Genomic DNA, 26,021 nt, shown 5'->3' with positions numbered 1-26,021 from the left:
GGGACCTGGTAATAAGGATTATCAAAGAATTTGTGTGACGTCCACAATCCCGCCAGTGACCAGCGCAGCTGTAACCAGACCCCACTGTGTGCTCGTGGGCCCACAGCCTCATATTCATTCACCTTGGCTCACTGGGATTTTCTGTCCCCAACTAACTTCACTTCCTAAGGGCCTTTGCTTACCATGGCCTCCAGTCCACCCCACGACATCCTTCCTGAAGCCTGTGGGTCTCGCTAGGTCAGTCTAGATTTCCAAAATTCGTGCTCTGGAGACCTTCAATGTGATCGGTCAGGTTCATCTTTTCACGTTAGCTCATGTCCTCAGTCACTGGCCTGTCTTGATCAGGTGTCTATCTCCAGCTTATTTAACTATGATCCGAGGTGGGGGCTGAGGGTCACATGGATGTGACTTGGTTGTCTGGGTAACAGCAGCCAAGGGTAGGGCAATTCCCCTTGGAAAGATGAGTGAGTGCGTGCTGAGGTACAGACTGATATCTCAAGGCTAGCAGACTTTCAATTTTGATTGCTCTCCATGAGAAAAACTGGAAGCTCAGAGCTGCTTTCATAGTCTGACGGAATCCAGATAGTGTTTACAGCAGTGTCCAATTTCCATTTCCAATTTTCCATTCCACATCTTTGCTAATAAGGACAAATAAGAATTTAGGCAATTAACTACATAATTGAGTCCCAAACTCTGCTATCATCTGGGGCATCAAGCATAAAACACACACTTTCAGTCAGAAAGCTGATTTTTATTTTAACCTGAATCACCCGGATCATAGCAGGATTTTGCTTGAATGACCCAGACAGAGTGCATCAATTTTCTGCTTTACGTACTCTGCTTGTGGAGACCAGGATGTTAGTGGTTGCTTCTGGAATGAGAGAACGTATTAAAAAAAGGTTGGAACCTGGAAAGCTTTCTAGAATAGTATTATACTCCTGTATGTAAATTCTTTTCTTCTTGTTTTTTCATTATTCGGTCTACTAACAATGGTAAATGTGCTTTAATTAGAAACTTTTCCTCCAAAGATTTCTTTTTCTATGAGAAAGCATAGAATATTTTCAAACAATGTTAGTCCATGCAGATATTTTAATTTTTAATGATTTCATTAGAATGATAAACTTTAAGATGATTTATAATAATCTTTCTACATCAGTCTATAAACACTGTTCTTATCAATTTACTGATAACTTCTCCACTTTTTCTTCCCATGACACATATAAAACATGTGTGTTCCTATGTGCTGGTTGTGATTCTGTATGAAGCGTGAAAAGCTTGGGTGCTTAAGGCAGACTACCTGAGTTTGAACCCTGCCTCCAGCTGTGAGATCTTGTTATAGGTACTTAATGTTGTATCCCATGATTTCCTCATCTGTAAAATGGGTTTGGGATATTACTTACCTCATTGGGTTGCTGTGAAAGCGCTGTGAACAGTATCTGACTTCTGGCACGTGCCCAGGAGACATCTGTTGTTACTTTCATTCTCTCCCACTTGAGAAAGCACATATTGGAATGCAAACGATGTCAGTCAGTCTTTTAAGGATAATTAATCTAATTTATATTTTATATGAATTTTATATTATGCATTTGTATTTTCTAATGAAAAGAAAATAATCTATAACCTTCAGTTCAGAATCCACTGGGTGTCCTATTCAGAGAGCTGTTGCTCTTAGTAATTTTCTTCTCTGTACTGAGGTGTATAACTGACTTTGTAACAGATAGCTAAATGCCATTTGAAAAACATAGTTCACCCATTCTGGCAAAACAATAATTGAACAATTTAATCTAGAAAAAACATTTTGCTTTTGAAAATTTTAAGCTGTTAAAACATTTGAGTAAATAATTTACCTTTTGCCAGAAATCATAATAAAAATAATAAAAAGCTAATAAAACCCCCACATTACATATATGTGATTATTCTTTTTTAAGTGAATCCAGTTGAAATTTTGTATTTCTTAAGTTGAAATTTAATGCTTTACATATTAGCTAAAATATGTTCTGCCTACGTATTCTGGGGAAATTAATCTGAAATTTGCATATTCAAGTTATTTTATGGGCTAACTCACATGTATAGAGATGATGGAAGGCAGCTAAGATCCTTTTATTTCAAAATGTTTTTGAGTGTTGGTTATGAGAATTTTGATTTCCTTCCTTTCCTGAGTCAATTTTGAGATGCATCTCTCACCCTACAGATGTCTACGTGCACTTGGAGATTCTAGGAAGCCCAGTAGTGAGTGAACGTTTCCCCTTTACCTTTTTCTCCACCATTCTCACTTCCATTAAACCAGCCTTTCTAAAGAAGAGTAGAAAAATCCAATATATTTTTAAAAAATCCTTTGAAACACACACTACATAAACCACAGCTGACTTTATAAGCTAGTAAAAATCTCAATATCATTTAAAAAAATTCCAATATTACTTTGTAGCCCATTTTCTCCTTCTGAACGTTGATCTCCGTGTAAACAAAACACAACAAAACACCCTGCTTACTCTTAAACGGCTGCAGGAAATGCCAGAGAGTTTATGGAAAGATCAGATGACAGAAGGAATGGCTTTGGAGACAGAGAGAAGTTCAACCCTTGCAGGTGACTGAAGTCAGGAGCCTAATTCATCAGTGACAAGAACTGTTGAGTCAATGGCTGAACGAGAAGGTTATGAAAACCCTCACAGAAGAGATGGCCTCACTCCTGCTCCTAGCTGAAACTAATTTTGGATGAACAAAATTTATGTGCTGAATAAATGCTTTACTTATTTTTTTCCGGCTCGACATGGCTGTCTAGACTTCGAGCTTTATTAGCAGGAGAGAGAAAGTCAGCTGGGTTACGTAACAAATTTTCAGGCAGATGAAATATATTCCCCACCCCTTGTAAACATCTATCTCGTCCGAAGTGCTCGGAAAGCAAGAACCAGGTTTGGAGTGGAGAAAGGACGGCCTCCCCCTCCTGTTTTGTGCAGGAGATTTTCCACTGCTAGTCAAATGGTGGTGCTAGTTCTTTATTTTTGAGTTACTGCATTTCCTAATTTCATGGTCATAACAGCTTCAGAACGCATTCCACCAAAACTGAAAAGGCAGCCTCCATGCTGAGAAGCTCCTTAACAGGCTCGAAAGGTTAATGTTCCTTTCTCTTGCCCATTCTATAGCATAAGAAGACAGTCTTTGAGTGATTTTCTTCTCTTCAAGTAGGTACTCCTATTTCTTTTCCTTTATTTTTTTCCCTTTCTGCTGTATGTGCTACTATTGACAAGCGTGATATAACTTGAGAGATTCCCTCTCATGTTAAAAGATGTTCATTTTTCTCTGAATCCTCCGGGGATATTTTGCAAAGTTGCTGGCAAGTATCACTACAACATTAAAATGTTAAAGTCTAAACTTGGTACAGTGGAAATTCACTTTTGGAATAATATTGAGCTGAGTCAGAGGGCAACATGACTACCTTTTTCTTAGTCTAGTACTGACAGGCAGTCTGCCTGCCCCAGATAACATATATTTATTGGATCCAGCTCTAGCAATGAGGTACTGTATCATTCAAATGCGTGGGGATTTTCAAAGTTATTAATTGGACTGATCACGGGCCAGCAGGAGCACACTACCTGTTTTCTTAATCTTTGGTGCCGTAACTTACGTGAGTTTGAACTCAGCAGTCTGAATAAGCCATTATTTGTTTCCCGAAGGCAGTCCAGTTTTCTGAAAAGCTACGCAATCTAGCAATACAAAAGTGAGACACCCTGTCTTGAAATTGCCCTGTGGTTTTGGGTAGGTTCCTCTGAGTCTTGCTGCCTCAGTTTGCTGTTATGTGAAAAAGCTATGGGTCACCTTTTGCAGCTGGACGGTGTGGACACGAATGCCTCCCCCATAGAGAGCAATGTGCTACTCGAGTAATGATGTGGCAGTCACAAAAGACAAGGCAAGATACTTTCATTTTGGTCTGAGGAATGCTGCACGTTTCAGGAAATGTGTGTTAAGTTGCAAGTTTCATGCTTCGTCAAGAGGGCAACCAGTTTTTGTTCTCTCAGACATGGCCACAGAAGCCAACGTGATTTTTCTGTTTTTTTAAACTTAACCTAAGGGTTGGGCTTTATCAGGACTGGGATCATGGCATTGATTCCTGTTCGAATGTGCCAGATTTCTATTGACTTTATGGGCCAGATCTAATAGGCTTGCAGAGCAACTCCAAGCTTGAGGTTGCTGGGAAACTCATCTGAGATATATCACATATAGGATATATACGTATACGTAATATATGACATATATTAATGTTGAGAATGAAATTATGAATATGAGATAGAAATATCTGAATTTTATTTTAAAATGCTCAGAGAGCTAAAGGAAATGAAACTGGATGGGAACTTCTGAGATGGAGGGTTCAGCATCCATTTCTACTCTATCCAATTCCTTCCTATTTCTCAAAAGCAAATATTTGCCCCGATTATCTTACTATCCTATGAAGGCTACCCGCTAGGCCTTAGGTTGCGTGCCGGTCAGACTCCAGAGGCTAGATGCAATACTGCAGAGGTTGTTAGCTTTTCAAAGAAATCAGGAATAAAATTAACATAGGTATCAGAGATATAACATGTAGGAAAACCCCCGAAACCTCTGAAGGTGAATATAAGGGGCATATTTACTAGCAGGATATTTTTTCTTAGACCCTGGGTGGTATTTTCTTTGTTTTATTGCTCGTTGCGGTCAGGGAAGGGATGAAGCGCGTGTGTCTTAAACTTGCAGCAAGAACAAAGTCGAACAATTATCTTTCAATTAGATTAACTCTGTGTCTTCCATTCAGTTGAGGCTTTGGAGCTAGCTACCCCCCACCTTGCCCCCAACCCTCCCTCTAAACCTCTATACAGTATAAATACTTACACTGGATGTCTGATGACATTTTACACTGTTTTCTGGGGGTTCTCTGAGTATTTGTCCGTATTCCTTTAGCTCAGTTGGTCAGAACAACTGCTCGGGCTGAGGGCCCAGTGGTTGGGTTTCAGTTTTCTTTGAACAGTGAATAGCTCTGCTCCGTGGTAGCAGACTGACTACAAAGAAAAATAGGCAAGAATGGGAGAGACCCAGCTCTGAGAAGACCCTCCACATTGTTTGTGAAACAGTCACAGCATATGTTTCATCGATGTCGATTGAGATGTGGTCCTGCCCCTTCTTCTCTGTCAGGGCTGTGTCTCTATCCTTAGCCTCCCTATGAAGCTGCCCTGCATTGGGTGTAGTAAAGCAATATTTTTTAAGGCAGGTACTTTACAGGTGGCTTTTGATGAAGGTGATAGTGATGATGGTGAGCTTGTCTTCTGGGCAGCATCTCAGTAGACTTCCTCTTTATCACTCCCACTGGACCACAACAGCAAAACCTTATACATCAGTGAGTTTTATGGTTCTTCCTAAGGAGTATAAAATTTTTCTCTCTGAAAGAGTGTGACTCTTTTGGAGGATGAAGAGGCTTGCATTACCTATTGAACCCTGAGAATATTTTGCTAGAAAGCTTCTGCTCCTGCTCGGGTCTTCCACAGCAGTAACTCTGGTGAGGAGTCAGACATTAGGTAGTTCAATTCTAATCTGTAGGAGACAGCTAAGTCCAAACTATAGCTCCCACCACTTTCTAGCTGTGCAATTCCACCTCTGGCCTCAAATTTCTCATCTGCAAAGTAGGGGTAGTGAGCGTAGCTACCGGATATAATTGTATGGAATAAATGAAATCAACCACTTGCAGTCTTCAAGTGTTGGAAACTCAATATGCCAAAGTCATTTATTTTCAAGCCTAATAAAGTGCCTGATAATATATGTTGGTGGAGTAAATGACCAGAACTCATGGTCAGCACCGTAGCTGCTAGGAGTTGTGTCCACCTGACCATAACTGGGAACTTGACCTGAAACAAAAGGGCAATAAATCCAGCCAGCTGGGCGAGCCACCTGTTGAAATGCTGCTACTTTTGTAATGAGCACAAAGCGTTGGGAGAGGAAGCACGGAAACCTCCAACGTTCTTCCCTCTGTTATTCCTCTCCTTTGTGACTATAAGGACAGTCACATCCCTTTGCGATGGGAAAAGTAGCAAAAAAAATTGGCAAATTCTTGCTGAGATGAGTATGTAAAAATCTTGTTATAAATTCTTCACATTTGTTTTCATATGAGAAGAAGTGTTTTGCTTGGTTGTTGGGCCGGGTCTGAGTCTATGCACATGTCGCGTTGTACGCTAACTTTGAATTCAACTTGATGCCAAAGACCTGGAATATTCTCTCCCTCACTGGCTCCATAACAAATATTTAATGTCCTTGAGGTGGTAGGAATAGCAATTATATTAGCACCTGTTTAGGGAGCTCTTGCTTTGTACAGTGCTTTTTATGGGCATTATCACATTTAACCCTTGCAACAACCTCAAGTGGTAAACAATATTATGATTCTAGTTTTACAAATGAAGAAACCAAGGCTTTGCAAAGTTAGGTAAGGCAGCCAATGTTAGACAGCTTTACAAATGACAGTCCTAAGACTTGAAGGTAAGCTTATGCTCTCATCCATTACTCAACACAATGTTAACTTCTAAAGGTTTTGATCAATAGGATCCTTGCCTTGGAGAAGCAAGCTGAGCATCTATGGCTAATAAGAGGTAATATTATACCCTTTCTAAGCCTCAGCATCTTCATCTGCAAAAGGGGAATAATGATGTCTGATTTACAGACGTTTTATGGCTATTGGTGAGGATTAAATTAAGTAATGTATGTAAAAAAGCTTTGTAAATGTTGTCTTCTAAAATACAAATTTTTTCATGGAATGCATAAGTTCTTACTTAGTTACATGTAAGATCTTGCCACCAAGTGAATGGGAGTAGCTGTGGTGTGGTGCTTGTGAAATGGGTATGAGAAGCGGGTTGATTTATGTTCTAAAGAACTGAGTCTGGGCAGTGGTGGAAGCGTGCGTGGGAGAATGCCAGTCTCTCAGGCACTGCAAAGCTTGCGAACACGGCAGGCAGGATGCATGGGGCTTTGTAGGGATGGTGGTAGCAGACTCAGAGCCAGCCTCTTACCTCTCTGAGGAACTCTCTTCCTGGGCTGTCCCTGAGGTCTTCAAGATGCTCTCCGACTTCTTTGTGAAGACAAGTGGCTAGGAGCTGTCCTAGCCTTTCTGATGTAAAAAACCACAAAGATTTGTATCAGCTCCACACCCAGAGCTTCATTCTCCTAATCCCAGCCTTCAGGAGCTTAATCAGGCTTTACTCTCCTTTTTATAGCTGTCCCCAACTCTCAGTTCTTCGGGGTTTCCTGCTAGGAATGGATACAGATGAGGCACAGCCTTCCAGTTGCCCTTTCTTGTGGCCTTGAAAACCAATACACAGGCCCTTTGTGGGTACTGCCAATCACAAAGGGGAGAGATGGGCCCCAACAGAGTCCTGGGGAAGTTGAAAAGTGTAAGACTTGTCGTCTCTGCAGTCAGGCTTCCCACTCTAGTTTCCTGCCTTTGCTGGGATAGTACACCGCCCCTGGTTTTGGCATTTCTTTTTTCTCTGATCCCATCAAACAGTTCTTAAATCAAATGGCAGGCAGCCGAGCTCTCTACATGTCCCTCTTCCCCTGGTTGGTTCAGAAGAAACCCTCAAGGCCCTTTGCAAATGGGTAGTCTGCACTCTGAGACCTTTCTTCTCTCTGTGGTTCCTTGAAATGGTCTCATTGGGGTATTTCCTTCTAGAATTTCGATAAAATCACCAAGAAATCCACAAGAAATTTTGAGTTTATCTCACAGAAAACATATCTTTTGGACTGTCATTTTTATTGACGGCAGCCGATCATTTGTCAGGATTCATTTTCTTGAAACCAAGTACAGAAAAGTATTGAATAAAGATGATCACATCATATATAATAATTCATTTTATTATATTTCACTTTAAAACTATGATTTTTTTTCTGATATGCAATTTTGATAATCGTTCTCGCATCGAGCTTTACTAAAGGGTGTTTGGAGATTAGAGTTACTCGGAATCCAGTATAATTGCACTTGACACACACTGTTCCATTCTTTTCCTGATTTTATTTGAGGAATGAGTAACATTTACAAGGGCCCTGCTGTGGTTTATTAAGGTCTGTCTCAGAGTCTGTGCTCCCAACCAGACACAAAGGGCCTCAAGTCCAAAGACGGGGTTTTGTTCAAGCTTGCACCCCAGTGCCTCGGGAGGGGCTGGGAGACACCGCCTGTTTGGAACATAATGGTTGTGTTTGATAGAAGCTGATATCTTCTTTGATCCCAAGACGTTCACTATCAGTTATGATCAGTAAGGCACATGATGTGGCACATGATTATTACATAATAACTATAATCAGTACTACAGACCATAATGTCACATAATATAATACAGTGGAGTAGACTGTGAGGAGGGCTCTGGGAGTGATGGGCACTGTGGTGTGGGGGCAAAGAGGGGGAAATTATTTCTGGCTGAGGGGTTGTGGGGGAGGCGAATGGGGGGATGGTTTCATGTAGGAAGTGACATTTGCCCATGACCTTAAAGGATGGCTAATGTTTACACAGGAAGATGTAAGAAAAGGAGCACAGCAGAGACATGGGCATAAAGGTTTTGGGGAATCATCAGCCAGCCTGACAGGAACATGGGTGACAGCGAGCAGGAAGGTGGCGCAAGAGAATTGAAGAATGGAGAGTTAAATGCCCTATATTTGAACTTGATAGTGTAGGCATTAAAGATTTTGAATAGGATTGGAATGAAATAAAAACCGAACCTTAGGAAAAGACTGGGTGGATTGAAGTTTTCAGATGAAGAGTCAATGCATCAATCTGGAAGTGATTGGCATAGTTGAAGAGAGGGGTGATACAATTTGAAAAATTTCTTAGGACTTGCTTTTTTGAAATCGTGATTATTTATGGTTGGAATGATTTTGTTCCAGAAATGACTGGTGGAGAAAGAAGGAGGTTGGGAGTCAAAAGATATTTTTCTGCCGCGGATGTGTTGAATAACCTTAGTAAACAACTTGCATGCTCAGGGCTCTGTGTTCCCAACTGTTAAATGGGCATAACAGCTACCAAACTCCACCAAAGATTATTCTAGTGATACAATGAGACTAAGTGATAGGAATTTGAAAAGTAACACACCTTATATATGTGTAAAATGCTATTAACTTGGAATATTTTTATAGTAATTGAAATTATTTTATTTGGACAAGATATAGAATCAGAAGAAAATAGCTCATATTTCTATTAGATTAGATTAAGATTATTATAATTTGTTTATAGTTATTAAATGGGTACTTTATATTGGGTACTGAACAGTCTTTTTTAAAAAAATTTTATTGTAGTAAGAACAGTTAATGTGAGATCTATACTCTTAACAATTTTTTTTTTTTGAGGAAGATTAGCCCTGAGCCAACATCTGCCGCCAATCCTCCTCTTTTTGCTGAGGAAGACTGGCCCTGAGCTAACATCCATGCCCATTTCCTCTACTTTATATGTGGGACGCCTGCCACAGCATGGCTTGACAAGTGGTGCCATGCCTGCACCTGGGATCCAAACCCGAGAACCTCAGGCCACGGAAGCGGAACACGCGAATTTAACCGCTGCGCCACCAGGCTGGCTCCCTCTTAACAAATTTTAAGCATGCCATATAATATTGTGGACTATAGGTACAATGTTGTTCAACAGATCTCCAGAGCTTATTCATCTTACTTAACTGAAATTTTATTCCTACTGATTAATAAGTCCCATTTTCCCATCCTCCCAGCCCCTGGTAACCACCATGCCAGTCTTTGATTTTATGACTTTGACTAATTCAGATACTCCATATAAGTGGAATCATGCAGTACTTGTATTTTTGTGACTGGCTTATTTCACTTAGCAATAATGTCCTTGAGGTCCATCCATATTGTTGCATATTGCAGAATGTCCGTCTTTTTTAATGCTGAATAGTATTCCGTTGTATTATATATCACATTTTCTTTATCCTTTTATCGGTTGATGGACATTTATGTTGTTTCCACATTAAACAAACTATTTTGAATAGTGTTGGAATGAACACGGGGTTGCTGATATCTCTTCAATATCCTGATTTCAATTCTTTTGGGTATATACCCAGAAGTGGGATTCCTGGATCATCTGGTAGTTCTATTTCGAATTTTTTGAACAACCTCCATACTGTTTTCCATAGAGGCTGCACCATTTTGTATTCTCACCAACAGTGTGCAAGGGTTCCAGTTTCTCAACATCCTCACCAGCACTTGTTGTCTTTTTGTTTTTTGATGATAGCCATCCTAACAGGTGTGAGTGATATCTCACTGTGGTTTTGATTTGCATTTCCCTGATGATTAGTGAGATGAGCATTTTTTTTTCTGATGGCCATTTGTATGTCTTCTTTGGAGAAATGGCTAAGTCCTTAGCATATTTTTAAATTGGATTATTAGTTTTTCTGTTATCTAGTTGTAGAGTTCCTTATGCGTTTTGGAGATTAACTCCTTATCGCATACATAGTTTGCAAATATATCCTTCCATTCCATAGGTTGTATTTTCACTCTGTTGATTGTTTCCTTTGCTCTCTAGACATGTTTTAGTTTGATGTAGTCTATTTGTTTATTTTGTTCTTGTTGTTGCCTGTGCTTTTGGAGTCATAGGCACGAAATCATTGCCGAGACCAATGTCATGAAGCTTTTCTTTTGTTTTCTTCTAGGAATTTTATAGTTTCAGGTCTTAAATTTTAGTCTTAATTCATTTTGAGTTGATTTTTGTGTATGATGTAAGACAATATTCAATATCATTCTTTTCCATATGGCTATCCAGTTTTCCCAAGACCAATTGTTGAATAGATGGTCTTTTCCCCATTGTGGATTCTTGGCACCTTTGCTGAAGATCACTTGACTATGTATTTGTGGATTTCCTTCAGCTCTTTGTTCTGTCCCATTGTCCCCTATGTCTGTCTTTATGCCAGCATCTTACTATTTTTATTAATGTAGCTTCAGAATATATTTTGAAATCAGGAATGTGATGCCTCCAGCTTTGTTTGAACAAGTCTTTCACTTTTGAGGCCCCATTTCACTCGCTCATTGAATGATGGCATTGGACTTGGGGAGCTCTATGGTCCGTGTGGCCATACCATTTTATGATTCCATAGTTCTTTCTTTTAGCAACAACCGCTTAGAACAATGAGTTGAGACAATGATATCCCAAGGACAATCAAACCTGGAGGCATATACCCTGGGAATAAAAGAAAGACATGTCATCCTTCCATTGATTTAGGACTCTAATTGGAAAGGAAGATGGTGCTATCTCTTGCAGCTGCCTAAAATGCTTTATGCTTATGGGAACGGGGGAGCTGAATCCAGTGATTTGAGGATTGAGGGAAGGGGGAAGATTGTGCTTTCCCTCTTTTTTCTTCTCATCTAAGGGGAAATAAAAGGCTAGGGCACCAATTTAAAAAAAGAAAAAAGAAAAGGTGAAGAAGTATTGGACGGGTGGAGGGGAAGGTCAAGTACACTAACATAGTTTCAGTTACAATAAATCTCAAGTGATGATACAACACTTCTGAGAATGTTCCGTGGTGAACAATGCCTGGGCTTTGTATTTCAAGCACGGAAGTAGAGGGAGAGGGTGACATCATGATATTCAGCGTGAAGAACATCACTCATGTTGGTTGGTGGGTCTATTCTTCCAGATCACTTAGGTTTCACGACTCAAGCAAAAACGTGCTTCAAATTTAGTTTGTGAAGGAAAAGAGTCTAGAAAAATGTTTTCTAGGAAAGGAAAAAGCAGAAAGCAAAGATCTCTTGCTCACTATGGCATTCATGTTGCATAAGCGTTATTAATGTCGTTGAGCGTTAATCATTGAGAGTGGTTCACAAATTATTCACATTTAGACTATGCAGGGCCCTTGCTTCACTTCCTTCTCACCATCTGGATTCTGTCCATTTCACTCCTCCCTCAGCACTTGGAATAGAAGTGAGATTTAAGTGTGCCAATTTTCTACTTGTTAGCAGCCATGGTAATATGTTCAGTAGGAAAAAGGATTTATACTGTTAAGTAGAAGGATTTTTTTGGATTGTTTAAGGCTTTAATTTATTGATGGGATTCCTAGACTCCACTACCACGGATCTTTGAGAACTGAGTCCACTGGACAAGTTTGTAGATTTATAAAAGTGTAGCAAACAAGTGCTGCACTTGATTTTTTTAATCCAGCTCTTCAGTTCTAAATTTATTGCCAATTTTATTTATCAAACTTATTCTCAGAGGAGTGGTATTTGCTGTGGCCACAAGGAAACATCTGTGAGCTTAAACCTTAGAGGCAGATAGCCAGTTAGAACATTTGGCATATGAGGCTTAGATTGCAGAAGAGAAAAATTAATCAAGGCAACCCTTAAAAATATCGAGAAGGCAACTAAGGAAAATGTCTTATCACTGACAAATTGAAGTATTGAGTTTGTGTTAATTAAGAATTGTCAGAATCCATAATGAATCAACTAAGAGTGTCATATTATGGCAAGTTTGGAAGCCGATGTCAATCTCTACTGCCAGGATTTATGGTAGATTATGTAATGGAATCCTGAGTTCTAAAGATCAAAGGAAAATACTGGCTCTTTCTTCATCTGTTCTCTTAGGTCAAGCCTATCCAGCAAGAAGCCAAGTGGAGAGTTGAGCAATTATCTGAAGTGGGCAGTGAGACGGCCAAAACCAGATAATACTTAACCAGAAAGTCATCGTGGAGGGAAAAAGTGGACTGAAAATAGAAGGGATGGGGTAAAATGTCAAACAATTTGGTCAGTGTCCACAGTCCAAATTCACTGGATAACAGCCAATTCCTTGCTTCATGTAATTATTTAGAACGAGTCTAAAAGACTGAGGTTTTAAAAAAAGAAGATGAATTTGTTACCAAGGTTGTTGCATGTTTGTGCAAAACTTTTTCATATCCGTAGGACTATCTGTGACATGTCTAATTCTGAATATTTCCAGGATATTTTAGATTGGTGGGTCAAGTTTGTTGAGGAAGCCCATATTATCTGTAGACTTACATGGAGAAAAACTTTCTTTTATGGATTATTTGAGTGTTATATTTAATTCGCCTTTCTCCCCCCATAGCATATTGCTTAGGAATTTTCCATTGAAAACTCCTGGTTCTCTGTTACTTTATCATTTCCTCATGTGGCAATTTCAGTATCCCCTTGATTTTAGTAGAACCTATCAATGAAGTATATAAGTCTACTAGAATGGGATTTGCATTACTTTTGGTTAAAAAAAACCCCACCAAAGTCTCAGATCAATGTGGTGTTTTTTTCCCTTCTATTTGGTATAAAAACCATAAACTAATTACTCTGAACAGATGTTTCCTAGACCTAAAATATAGTTATCAGCCCACTGGCCTCTATAAATCCATCGCTGTATACCTGGTAATCCTGAAGACTCCTTAGTGCCATGTTAAACCTTCCATTTGTTGATTTTTTATTGAGAAAAAGTTCATAAATTAGGTTCACTGCTGCTTGGAATTAAGAAGAAAACACAGCCATGTTAGTATTTCAGATGGGAAAACCAAAGTTAAACAAGTATTTTTTTTTCACTCTATCATGTCTTGAACATTTGAAGCCATTACATAGCATCTTAGAAACAAACAAACAAAAATAACCCAGGGCTACTTTTTTCAGTTGCTTTGGCTGATGTTTGAAATCCACAGTGAAAATTGCCCATGGAATATTCTGGAAGGACTCCAAGGGAGTCTATTGGAATATCTTACAATAAAGTAAAAATTCAAGAAGAATTTTACATGCAAGTAAGGATTAAGAAATTTGTTTTATAAGTCACGGGATAAAGGTATGTATTAAGTGACATTGCTAAATTCTTCCCTTGTGCTGTACAGTGACTGCTTTCCCCATCATATGGTCATGTCTGAATCTCTGTGGGAAACCCATCCCACACAGCCACAGCAGGTGTAACTCTTCTGCCGAATACATGATTGGACATACTGTGGGCCAGGACCTTTTGCTCTAATGGTAAAATTGACCTACAGAAATGGAAGTCATTCTATGGACCTGAGTTGATAGAATGGATGGTGGCCTGTGCATTCTGCATAAATGCTTGCTAATGGCATCAATGGTAAATGGTTTATGCCCTACTTTGCTTTGTAAAAGACTATGATCATGGAATTTGAGCTGAATAGACGAGCAAAAGATTGATTCTTCAGTGTCTACTGATAAGTAAGCTTGTTTTATCTTCAACCATCTTGTTTCATTTAAGTGAGGAATCAAACCAGCTTTAATTAAGGAAATCTTTAGAAATCACCCATGCCATCTTTTTACTCCCTGTTAAAAACAAAACGAAGAAGAAAACTAGAAAGACTTCAGCACAAAAACATCTGCATGTTGTCCAGGACCGTAGGACCGAATCTTAGCACAACTCTTTTTGAGGAAGGATACAGATATTAATCTGAATTTTGAATCACGGCTGAGGGATGTGTGAACAAGTTAGTTTCCTCTTTTCTCCCTCCTGACTTCTTCCATGAATACGTAAGACCTAATTTGGCCATTCAGTTTGGAGAATGATTTTTTTCATTTAATTTCTTTGATTATCAAGCGTGTATTGCTAGGGGCTTAGCAGTACTCCTGGTGTTTGATGAACACCCCGTGTGTGTTTCTTGAGTTGAAGTGAGGGATACAATGTATGAGCTATGATAATTTAAAAAATCCCACGTGTACAATATGTAGTCGAAATTTCTTTACATGTTATCCAGGAAGTTAATAAATTTATCTACAATGCTCAGTAGTCCACTTTACAAACACAAAACTCCAGCTTTTTTAAAAAAAATCTTTTATTTCATTCTTTTTCCCCTCCGAGCTTTACTGTAGCTGCTAGCAAGTGAAAACATGTCCTGATTTGAACTTCACAACCTCCTCCTTCACTTGCCAGTTGTACCGTGCTATTAAAAAGCAAAATGTGTGTGTTTCACTTAACCCTAAAGTAGGAGAGCGTCTTCAGACTATGGACTTTGTGGATTCAGTTTCCTGCCTAAAAAGAGAGACATGATTCCTACATTCTCAATCATTGAGAAACATTTGTATTCAATTTAATTATTCAAAGTGACAAGTGGCAGTTTTTAAGAAAAAAAAGCCTGTTAGGTGGACAAGCAGCCATGTCAATTGTATTTGCAATCACCAAGCAATCACACCACTTTTTATTTAAAATTTAAAAGAGAAAATAACTAACTGACTTTCAAGTCCATTTCTGGTTTCCTCCATAGAACGTTTCTTTTTTTATTTGTGAAATGTGCTTTATTTTACTTATCTATTTATTTTTATTGAGGTAACATTGGTTTATAACATCATATAAATTTCAGGTGTACAACATTATATTTCAATTTCTGTGTAGAGCAACCCACAGCTAACATCATCCTCAAAGGTGAAAAACTGAAAGCTATCCCTCTAAGAACAGGAACAACACAAGGATGCCCACTTTCGCCACTCTGATTTAACCTTGTGTTAGAAGTCCCAGCTGGAGCAATCAGGCAAGAAAAAGAAATAAAAGGGATCCCAAATGGAAAAGAAGAACATTTCAAACTAGTTAGCAAACCTCTTGAAAAGCCATGCATGTACAGTGTTACAGTGAAAGTACAAATTGTTACCATTGCCTAGAAGCTAACTTGAGAGGCTGTGTGTTTATTTAGCAGTTTGCAAATCCAGTACCAGGCATGTGATAGAAAAGACTAAAAGTCCCTCTGATTTGTAAATTCTATGCTGTCCTTCAAAATGTTCAAAACCACAGGAAGTCTGAGTCAACTGAATAATAACCGTAAGGCTTTTTTTTTATGTAACCTGCCCAAATTGCAAGGGAGAGCTAGTGTGTGGGACACATGTCTGTCTGTCAATCAGCTAGAGTTAACAGTGGATGAAACTCGATTTCACAAAGGATCAAACTGGCATATATTGCTTAGTGTGGTAACTTCCTCATTGTGGAACTGGCTTGTTTCAGTGAAATATTTCAGGAAAATTTTCTGTTGGACCTTGTCTACCCTGCTGTATAGGAAATCAAGGTTTCTAGGCAAAGACTTTACTTAGTGACTAACCAAAATATTAAATAACGTCACCAATTCCAGGCTTTGCCACTGTCCTCAAAAGTGCAGTGGGACTGGTTGGGCCAGTCTTCCGAGCGTGGAGATGCCCAACTGTTCCTGGGCACACGAAACTGTCAGCCTCATTGCAAGGGCATGGCTGATGGCAGGCTGCTTAGAAGCACCACAAAAACTCCTCTGCTTAGGAATTTTAAACAGCTATAGTGCTAATCCTTGTATCAAGGGTCTGAGCAGCTGTGAATGAACTCTGCTATGAATCACAAAGCTGCGAATGGGGTGGACTGCTGTGGCTTCTTACTCCCAATGAGACATAGCCTGTGGCTATTTGCCAGTTCAATGCAGACAGCTCGTTTGGAGAGCAAGGAGAAAGACAATGAAGAAAGAAGAAGGAAGGAAACGATTTTAGCAGACGAAAGTCCTTTGCCCTGTTGGGGCTGAAGAAAGTAGAACCAATGCCAATCCCTGGGAGTTTGGGTTCCACGCCATTTTCAAGATGTGACTCCCTTCCTGGAGTTTTTGTGTTTCTATGCACTTGTCAGTCTCTGAGTGATCTCCCATTTCTCTTCTCACTTTGAGCTCCTGGATCTGAAGTTGATTATTCCAGAAAGGCCTAAGGTTGTGCTGTTGCTGGGACTTCAAAAGAGGTCTGAAACAAAACCATTGGGGTTCTAGATGCTGGGGGTCATCGAACTTGGGGCTCATTGTGCACCTATCTGAATAATTATGTCATGGGCAATAACAACAGAATCATATCCCCTCATTTTTATTGCCTTTTGTTAACAACACATAAGTGTTTCTTCCACTCCCAAAGATATTTGGCTCTGTTAATATTAAATGTTGGTCTTACATAGAAAGAATCGAAGGGCTAACCAACAAAATATGTAAAGTGTATGTTAGTAGGTTGATATAGTGCCCACATGTAGACATGGATATGTGCGTTCATTTTTTTCTCAAGATCCAACTTTCAAGTTGCAAAAATAAATTCTTTAAAATCCCATTTCTTTTATGACCTACTTTGCTCCTTCCTAGAGTCAGTCAGTCAAGTCAAGTAATTAATATAATGACAGTAATACTACCTCTCCGTTGATTGATCACATTCTGTTAGCCATGATGCTTTGCACATACAGAGAATAGCTTATTTAGTCATTACAAAATCTATAGGAGTGCGTATCATTATACCCACTTTCTGGGGAAGCAAACCAAGGCTTGGAGAAATCAAATAGTTTGCTGGAGACCATCCAGCTGGTAAATGGTATAACAAGATTTGAATTTAGAACAGAAACTCAAGATCCTGGCTGCTGTACATATGGATTTTCAGTTATGTTTGCAAGCAAAGGGCTTAAATGCTGAAGGAAATACAGAAGTAGGATAAAAAGGAAAAATCTCCTGCCTTGAGAAGCTTCTAATCTGCCGAAATGAGGAACTCAAATTTCCACTGTGAAATATTTGTATTTCCATTGCATAGGACAAATTCTTATGATTTTCTTTTTAATGTTTAGAACTCATCCACTCAAGTCAAGAACTCTGAGTCTAAGCCTTTACAGGGCTTGAGTGCTGCCTTTTCTATTTTTCATTATCATATGAGTACACTTTCCTGCCTATAAATGACACTTTATAGGGTTGACCAATCATATTTGGATCAATTTTACTTAGTGAAAAGACAACAGGCAAGGATTAGCTGACCAGTATCTTTATTTATCAAGTTCAATTCCCATTCTGACTTCTCTCCCACTGGTGAAAATGTGTCACCAGATTTGATTCTAAACTTGAGAAGTGAAGGGGTCCTTGGATCAGTAAACCAAAGCCATACCATCACATTGCTTTGCTAATTAAGTTTGACATAGATTATAGGTAAACATTATTTTGGGGTCCCTGGATACATATCAGCTAAAAATGTCAAGAGATGACTCAGATATATGAAGACTGGCCGAGAGAAGGATAATCCACAAAATTGGTAAATTACACATGAATAATCAAGAATTGAATACAATATAACAATATGTGTTCATTTCCACTAATAAATAAGCTACCATTATGCTCTCTTCACTCTCCCTTTGGGTCATATTACTTCTCTGCTGTATTTCCATTCTTATGGGTACCCATTTGCTATGATTTCTCCCAGTTTTGACCCTGTCTTGTGGCTTTAATCTTGTCTCGAAATAAATTGCAACCCAGTAAATATATTCCAGTATTGCTTATTGTAATTCCTGCCTTTATGCCAGGTGCCAAGAGAAGGGACTTCTTTTATTAATTTGTTCTGTCTGGAATAACAGAAGCCCTAATACACACGTTGATTACCGTTGGTTGAGTCTAGCAGACTCAGATTGGTTCATTCAATTTCTTTTGGCCTGTCTACCTAACAGCACCACACAGATAATTATAGTAGCTTTCTACTCATCTTGTTGATCTGATACGTGGTAGCAAATAAGATGGACCAGAATTTTATATCCAGTCTGAAGCCATAGGTACACAACAACAATATATTCTCTTAAGAAGTAAAAATCTCAGTCATCTGGAAGTTTGGGTTCCATGATGCCAAAGAGAGGCAGACACCAGGAACTAGAATCAGTTAAGGACATGCATGCACATATCCATGTCTACCTTATCTTCCCATTACAATATGAAGCCATTGTTTTGGCACCTATTTAAATAATAATGTTATTGCTCATCAAAGTATAAATAATATTTTGTTACTAGTTGAGTACTAAGAAACTTTTTGGAATACTCTTGTGATTTTTACTGAGCTCAAGCATGCATAACACATTTCTTCCAATTACTTTGACAACAAGAGAGACTGGCTAGTGTGTTTTAAAGAAATGCGTCCATATTTATGTTGATATTCCTTCAATTCCACTGGGCCACAGGAACAAGATGGAGCAGGAGACACTTCTTGCATCAACCAGGAAGCAAAAGTCCTTCCAAAGGATGGGTAGAAAGGGAGGTAGGAGGGAGGGGAGAAGCGTGCCTCGGAGGATTGGCATTTATCTTGTTGGCCTCTTGGGTCCTTTCAGGGAAGATTTTCTGGGATAAGAACAAAGAGTATTGGTTGTCCTTGCTGTGCCATGAGGCCTCACCAGCAACCTTCATTGCAGGCTTGTCTGTCTTCCCACATCAGTACCTTCACCTTGCAATTTGGCTGAAATCGTTTCTATCCAGGAGGAGAACAGAGAGAGAAAATGGCGGAAGTATTTCCAATTTTGAGATCATAGACCAAACTATAGATATCTGCTCTAACTGGAAATTTGAAGAAATAAATTCTGAATGTTGTTCAGTAGACGTAATATGAAAAACAGCTTTGTTGATTTTCCTAGGAAGGCTTTCTACATAGCCTCTCTGAGACCTGCCTGCCTGAGGGATTCATCTTCATGACTTGATTTACCGTGTTCCAGGGTTTGTATGAGGCTGGAGGGATAATTTACCAGTCTAGGTGGCTTTGACTTTTATCCAGGTGATGTAGACGTAGGTTTAGGGTGCTGAGAGCCCTGGCACTAATTTCTAACGTTGAAGGAGCGTTGGAGGAACGTCATGTTTCTGAACACTGAGAGTTGACTACAAATGCCCATTTTCATTTTTAAATAAATTCATTGCCTTTCTTATGCTGCCATTTAAGAATAGTTATTGTGTTTGCATATTATAGCATGCACATTAATTTAACCAGTTTTGAAAAGAGAAAAGAATAAAGATGTAAATAGAAATCACCTGTGTGCTCATCAGCCATAGATAATCATTAGTAATATTTTAGCATATTTTCCTGTGATCTTTTGCTTAGTATGTATGTATATGTATATGTATATATATTTACTTGTATATATTTGTATATTAAAATGAAAAAATTCCCACAATACAGTGTTAACAGAAATCCAAAATACGGGGCTGGCCTAGAGGCATAGTTGTTAAGTTCGCCTGTTCTACTTCTGTGGCCTGGGCTTTGCTGGTGTGGATCCTGGCACAGACCTACACACTGCTCATCAGGCTATGCTGTGGCAGCATCCCACGTAGAAGAACTAGAAGCACTTCCAACTAGGATATACAACTATGTCCTGGGGCTTTGGGGAGAACAAAAGGAGGAAGATTGGCAACAGATGTTAGCTCAGGGCCAAACTCCTCACCAAAAAAAAGTATATATATACATATATAAAGCAAATTAAAAAAACGCCCCAAATACAGCATAATTTTCATATGAAAAATACATATATACATACACATATACGAAGCATGTATTTTACAAATGGAAATTATGTTGTATCTCAGGTTTTCATTAATACTATATTGTATAGTATATATGCATAACATATATACATAATATACACACACGTATGTATACAAACACAAGTATACACATACAGGTAAGTATTTGGCAAATTGAAATTGTGTTGTATCTTATAGAATTTATTTAACATTAGGATTTATTTAATTACTTAGGTGTTTTAAGAAGCATTGTTGTCTCCATCTCTATTTCCTTAAAAATAATGCCTAAACGTGCAAATACAGTGGCAAAGGGCAAAGCTGCTTTTAAGCTTCTTGAGGGGGGCTTGCCAGATTTCTTTTATTTCTTTTTGAAAATCATTATATTGCAGAAACTCTCTTTAAAGATTCCAAGCAAAAATTGTCCACCATCCCATCCAGAAATCAAATTATTATTTTATTTGGCCGTGTCACCTCTGGTCCTTGTCCATGAACTTCTTCTACTATTGATTATTTTTGTTAAGATGATGAATATAATTTTATTTTTCTACATTCTCTTTTGTTGTTGTGCCATGCAGTTTCTATTATGCCATAGTCTTTTTTATCTTTCTTTCTTTCTTTTGGCCTGTCCTTCTCCAGAGAAACTAATGAATACAGCTTGCTGTGCGTCGGTCTACTCCTTTCTCCCAGCTCACACAACCTGTACAAACACACACATCGAAATACAGGGGAATGGACCCTATTTATCTTAGAATGTGGGATCAGGCTATACACAGCATATGTGTGTGTGTATGTGTGTGTATTACTCTCTATCTTGGTTTTCTTACTTTGAAATATATCTTGAAGATTCTGAGAAAGATGGAACTCTGTCTTATTCTTTTCAATAGTTGTATTAGTTGTGAATTTGCTAAAATTTATTCAAGTGTTCTAACAGTAGGCATTCTGCTATGAAAAGTTTGCAACACATAAAAAATTACTGTCGCTACAAATATTCGTAGACACATATTGTTAGCTATTGGTGGTTTTATTTTTATAGTCCAATTCCCAGAAGTAGAATTACTGGTTCAAAGAGTTTGTGCATTTTTAAACTTTAATGGATTTTCCCATATTATTCTCTAAGAATATTATAGCAAATCACATTCCCACTAGTGATGTTTAGGAATATAATTTTCCTTATATTTCCACTAGCACTCCAGTTTCTCCACTTTCTAAGTTTTGCTGGTCTAATGAGTAAGCTTTATTAATTTGATTTTAATTTTCTTGACTTCTAATGAGGTTCAGTATCTGTTCATATCATTATTGTTCCTTTGGACTTCCCTATTGGTCAATTAGCTATGTGCATCCTTGGCTCATTTTCCCCCTAGATCATTCCTTTTTTCTTATTAATTTGTAAAATCCCTTTGAATGTTATAGATTTTTTGTCATGTAAGTTGCTATATCTTTCCCCATCAGTAATTTGTTCTTTGATTTCATTTTTGTAATTTCTCTACAAAAATTAGAAAAATAATCTTATGATATCACATCTACCTCTCTTCCTTTACAGAATTTGGATTTCCTGTCCTACTTTAAAAGGTATTTCCACCTATTTTCTTCTAATTCAAATTCTAATTTCTATTTTTAATATTTTAGTATTTTTTTCCTGCTGGAATTAATTGTTTTGTAAAGGTAGAGAGTCCAACTGTATTTTCTTTTAGATGAATAGCCAATTGTTTAAGTAGCATATATTTGACAAACTGTCTTTTCTCTAGTAAATCAAATTCCCACATGTACTAGTATCTGTTTTTTGATGCTTCTCTCTAGTTCACCGATCTATTTATCTATTGTGAGGCCTGGGGCATGTTGCCTAATAGCTGTGTAGTATATTTTAATGTCTGGCAAGTTGATATCCCCCACTCATTATTGTTATTTTCATGATTTTGGTCTAGTTTTCAACCTTTAGACTTCCACATGAATTTTATTAAAAAATAAAATAAATAAGAGTAAAGCATATTGGGTTTATGATTGTAACTAACTTCAATGTATATTCCAATTTTCAGTGGTTTGGGAGTTTTGTAGTGTTTACATTTGTTTGGACCTTGTGTTAGGTTCTTTCATAGGATTAATTTTCTTCATTTTGATCTCATATCTTTCTTGTTATATTTTCTTTTAGAGTAAAAAGAGTCTAGTAAGAGGAATAAGACTGGAAGGAAATGTATCAAAACATTAACATTAGTTGACCCTCGTGGTAGGGATTATGAATGAGTTATTTTTACTTCTCCCACTTTTCTATATTTTCCAACTTTTCCATATTGATCATGTGTTAGTTTCATAAGGGTAAGAAGTTAGTAAAATTTATTTTTAAAGTGGAATGGGAATAATAGTGTCTTGGAAATTATATGTACAATAGTTTAATAGAATACATGAAATTCTATTGTTATTCCCCTAGATCAGTGATTCTCAAGGAGGAAAGGTGATGTGACATGGGGAGGGCTCTTTATTAGTGCTGTATATGCAATTTAGGAAAGCATTTTCCTTATCATACGCCGTTTCAACCATGGCTCCCAGCAGGTCTCTAGACATACTCTGAACAATTGATGAATGAATGAATGTTATAAAACATTGTAACAAAATGTTGTAACCTTTTGTATTTGGAAAACAAACCAAAAAACCTATTGTTTTCATAATACAAAATGAGAAAATCCAATAAAAATATCTTGTCGGTTGGTGAGAATATACAAAAACTACATCTTCTCTTCTATGAATTGGTAATAAGAAGTTGTACCAAGGAAGCCAATTCTCTCCAGAGGGTTCTATCTGGAAAGAGAGAATGAGATTCATGTATTTAAACAAAGAATGAGAAACATAGCATTAAATTACAATTAAGAGTCATATCTTATCATCTTAGTACTTCAGCACCTGGCACAGAGACTAGCACTTATGAAGTACTCTAGGAGTATTGGTAAACTAACGAAAAAATGTTGGATTACTTTTAGTGACCAAAGAATTGAGTATTATTAGGCTTCTCATTTTAAAAACATGTATGAGATTTCTGCCTTTCTACCTGTTGCTAAAATACTATACTAGTGAGAAAAATTATACAAGGGCTGGAAGAAAAAATTCACATCTATTCTTGCCAATGGGCTGAATGTGGAGTGATGGAGTGGTTTTACTATCTAAATGACTGCAAAATAGGTTATGGTGCCCTAAGAAAGTGCTTGTTGCTTGCTGACAATTAGTAGTGTCTGTTTAAATCATGCAGTTTTATTGGGCCTTAAAAATATCTTTCAGTTAGTTTCAATTTCAGCAGGAGAAAAGAAGGGCTGAGGAGTGTGCAATGTTCCTCAATGTTTTGCTGGAAGGTTTAAATTTCCTTCTCCTCTTTTCAGATGACTACGCTTTGCATTTCTTCCTCTTCTCTTTCTCATCTTACCATTTTGCTCCCCTCTTCTTTCTTATCTTAGCCTTTCTTTTCTTCCTCTCCATCTTTGGAGGTTGGAAAAGCAACCTGAATCTGTAAGAGGTGGGGAAAGAAGTAAAGACCCCAGTCTTGCTAGTTCTTCATTCCTCCTTCTGTCACTTCCCTTTCATCAAGCTCTGCCTTCCTTTGCAATCCTGATACCTAGTATTCATTCATTCATTCAAAAAATATTGAGGTCCTACTATGTAGAGGTAGTGTTCTAGATGCTCAGCTCCAGCAGTTAACGACATAGACAAAGATCTTGTTTTTATGAAGCTTGCATCTTATGGTAGAGGCTGGTAGATGATAAACAATAAGCCTGACAAGTACGTATAGATGTCAGAAGGTGGTAAGTGCTTTGGCAAAGAGCAAGAGTAGACCAAGGGAAGGTAACGGACTATGTGAGCGCAGAGGGAGGATCACAAGGATGGGTCAGGTAAGCCTCCTTGAGAAGGGAGCATTTGAGCAAGGACATGAAGGAGGTGAGGAAGCAAGACAGTGAATATCCCGGGAAGAAATTTCCAGGCAGAGGGAGCAGCCACTGCTAAGCCTTGAGGCAGAAGCATTCCCCACAGGTGGCTGGTGTAACTGGAACCCAGTAAGGGAGGGAAGATCTGAGGGGTCAGAGAGGGGCCAGAGCAGGGAACTGCTTTTCAATTGGAGAGTTCAAAGGGTAATACTTTGGATAAATTTAAATAAAAACTTTCTCAAATTTGTTTTCCTACTATCGATAAAACTCACTTTCCTCTGAAAACTTGATTGGCAAGCACACTGCTACATGGCTAACCTTCCCTCAGTCCTCTACTTAAATTTTGTTTTGTAAACATCTCTTCCTCTTTTAATCACCAATAGAAAAAGAACGATAAGTGAACTGCAGAAAATGAAAGCAGAGTTCTCCCTGTGTTAATGAGATAGAAATACTTTCAAGTTACTACCGAGTACTGTTACGTATTTCTCTTTAACGTTTGCGAAGGCAGAAGGAACTGGCTTAGGATTTGTGACTGCTTAGAAATGTGACTCAACAAGTTACACGATGCAACTGGTAGCTTTCAGAGAGAAGGCCAAGTCAAAACCTAGCGGTACATAACAACCGAGAAGGGGGCTAGATGCGTAGACATTTCTCAGGAGGACCAGGGTATCACGCTGGAGGCAAGTATTAAGAATAGGCAACAAGAAACATGTTTGGTTAACAAGGCACGATTTGGCACAGCTGGGGAGTTGCAGTGGTTCATGATGGTTGGAGTGCAGAGCTCCGTGGAGAGACTGGGAGTAAGCAGATCACTCAAGGGCTTGCTATGACCTGGCAGGCTACCAAAACCAAAATTACAAAATCAGATAGGAGCCTAGAAAGAGCATTCTGGCTGGAATATGGAGCTTGGTGAAGTGGATTAATGATGGAGCAAGATTCATGGGGAGATAGGAGGGGATTGGGCCATTTAAGTACATCTGCGCATATTTTAAAAGTATGAAAAGAAATTTGAGGTAGTGAAATCAGGACAGACCTACTAGCTCTTGAGAAATGATGGGACTAGAGTGTTTGGAGAAGAAGATGCTAAAGACTTTCATTCATTTGTTTAACATCTATGCATTAAGAGTCTGCTTGGCTCTAGGCAATGTGCCCAATGATGGGAGAACAAGTCACTGTGTGAGATGCTGGTAAGAGGAGGATTTCGACCCCTTCTTCTCAGAACATCAGTTTAGCAGACTCATTGGTTCAGAGTTGCAAGAATGGACTTTTGGCATATCCATGTTAACAGGAATTCACTCTTGTTCAAAAACCACTCCTTCATCCAACCAATATTTGTTAAATAATTACACACGGCATTGTAGTAGATTCTTGGGGAGCTAGCTGTATATGCTGAGGAAGTTTCACTTTATTTGAAGTGAATCACAGGCAAGTAATACCAGACAAAGTATGATCTGCCTTCCAAAAGACAATGACACCTTATTTCCTAAGAGATTGACCTACCCTAGTGGCATTGGGGGAATCTTGTTAGGGAGAGAGATTATAGCCGGAACATGGAAAATAGATGGGAATCGCTGAGGCAGAGAAGGGCATACCTGAGAGGATGGTACATCCTGAGAGGATGGTGAGGCCTGAGAGGAGTGAGGGCTTGAGCTGGAGTGGGCACATGTGCTCAGCTTGCGGAAACTGGGACAGACCTGCCTGCTAGGGTGTGTTGGCTTCTCCCTGCAGGTAACAGCCAGCCATTGGAGCTCCTTGCACAGGGAAGTGACACATTGAAAGCAAGGATTCCCACTGAAAGGTCCCCATGTATAGGGAGGATTCGATTGGGGAGAGCCTGGGCTAGGGAGGAGGCAGTGACAATGCAGAGAAAAAGGCAGATATGGATGAAGATGGAAGAAGGAGAGGA

General features: G+C 38.7%; 1 protein-coding gene across 4 annotated transcripts in view; it reads left to right on the top strand.

Moving 5' to 3' along the window:
* Nucleotides 1–3,026: 3,026 nt before the first annotated feature.
* ESR1 (estrogen receptor 1) overlaps nt 3,027–26,021 on the top strand; it is a 345,943-nt gene continuing 322,948 nt past the window's right edge. For 2 of the 4 annotated variants that reach the window (XM_070603022.1, XM_070603019.1), the window contains exon 1: nt 3,045–3,179. The gene's annotated coding sequence lies outside the window, so the exon portion shown is untranslated. Of the gene's footprint in view, nt 3,180–26,021 lie in introns of all 4 variants that reach the window. The other 2 variants (XM_070603027.1, XM_070603031.1) reach the window with 2 other exon arrangements.

This window comes from Equus przewalskii, chromosome 32 (assembly GCF_037783145.1).
Source record: "Equus przewalskii isolate Varuska chromosome 32, EquPr2, whole genome shotgun sequence".
NCBI classification, from domain to species: domain Eukaryota; kingdom Metazoa; phylum Chordata; class Mammalia; order Perissodactyla; family Equidae; genus Equus; species Equus przewalskii.
The sequence above is the reverse complement of the archived record's forward strand: the minus strand, read 5'-3'. Positions and strand labels throughout refer to the sequence as shown.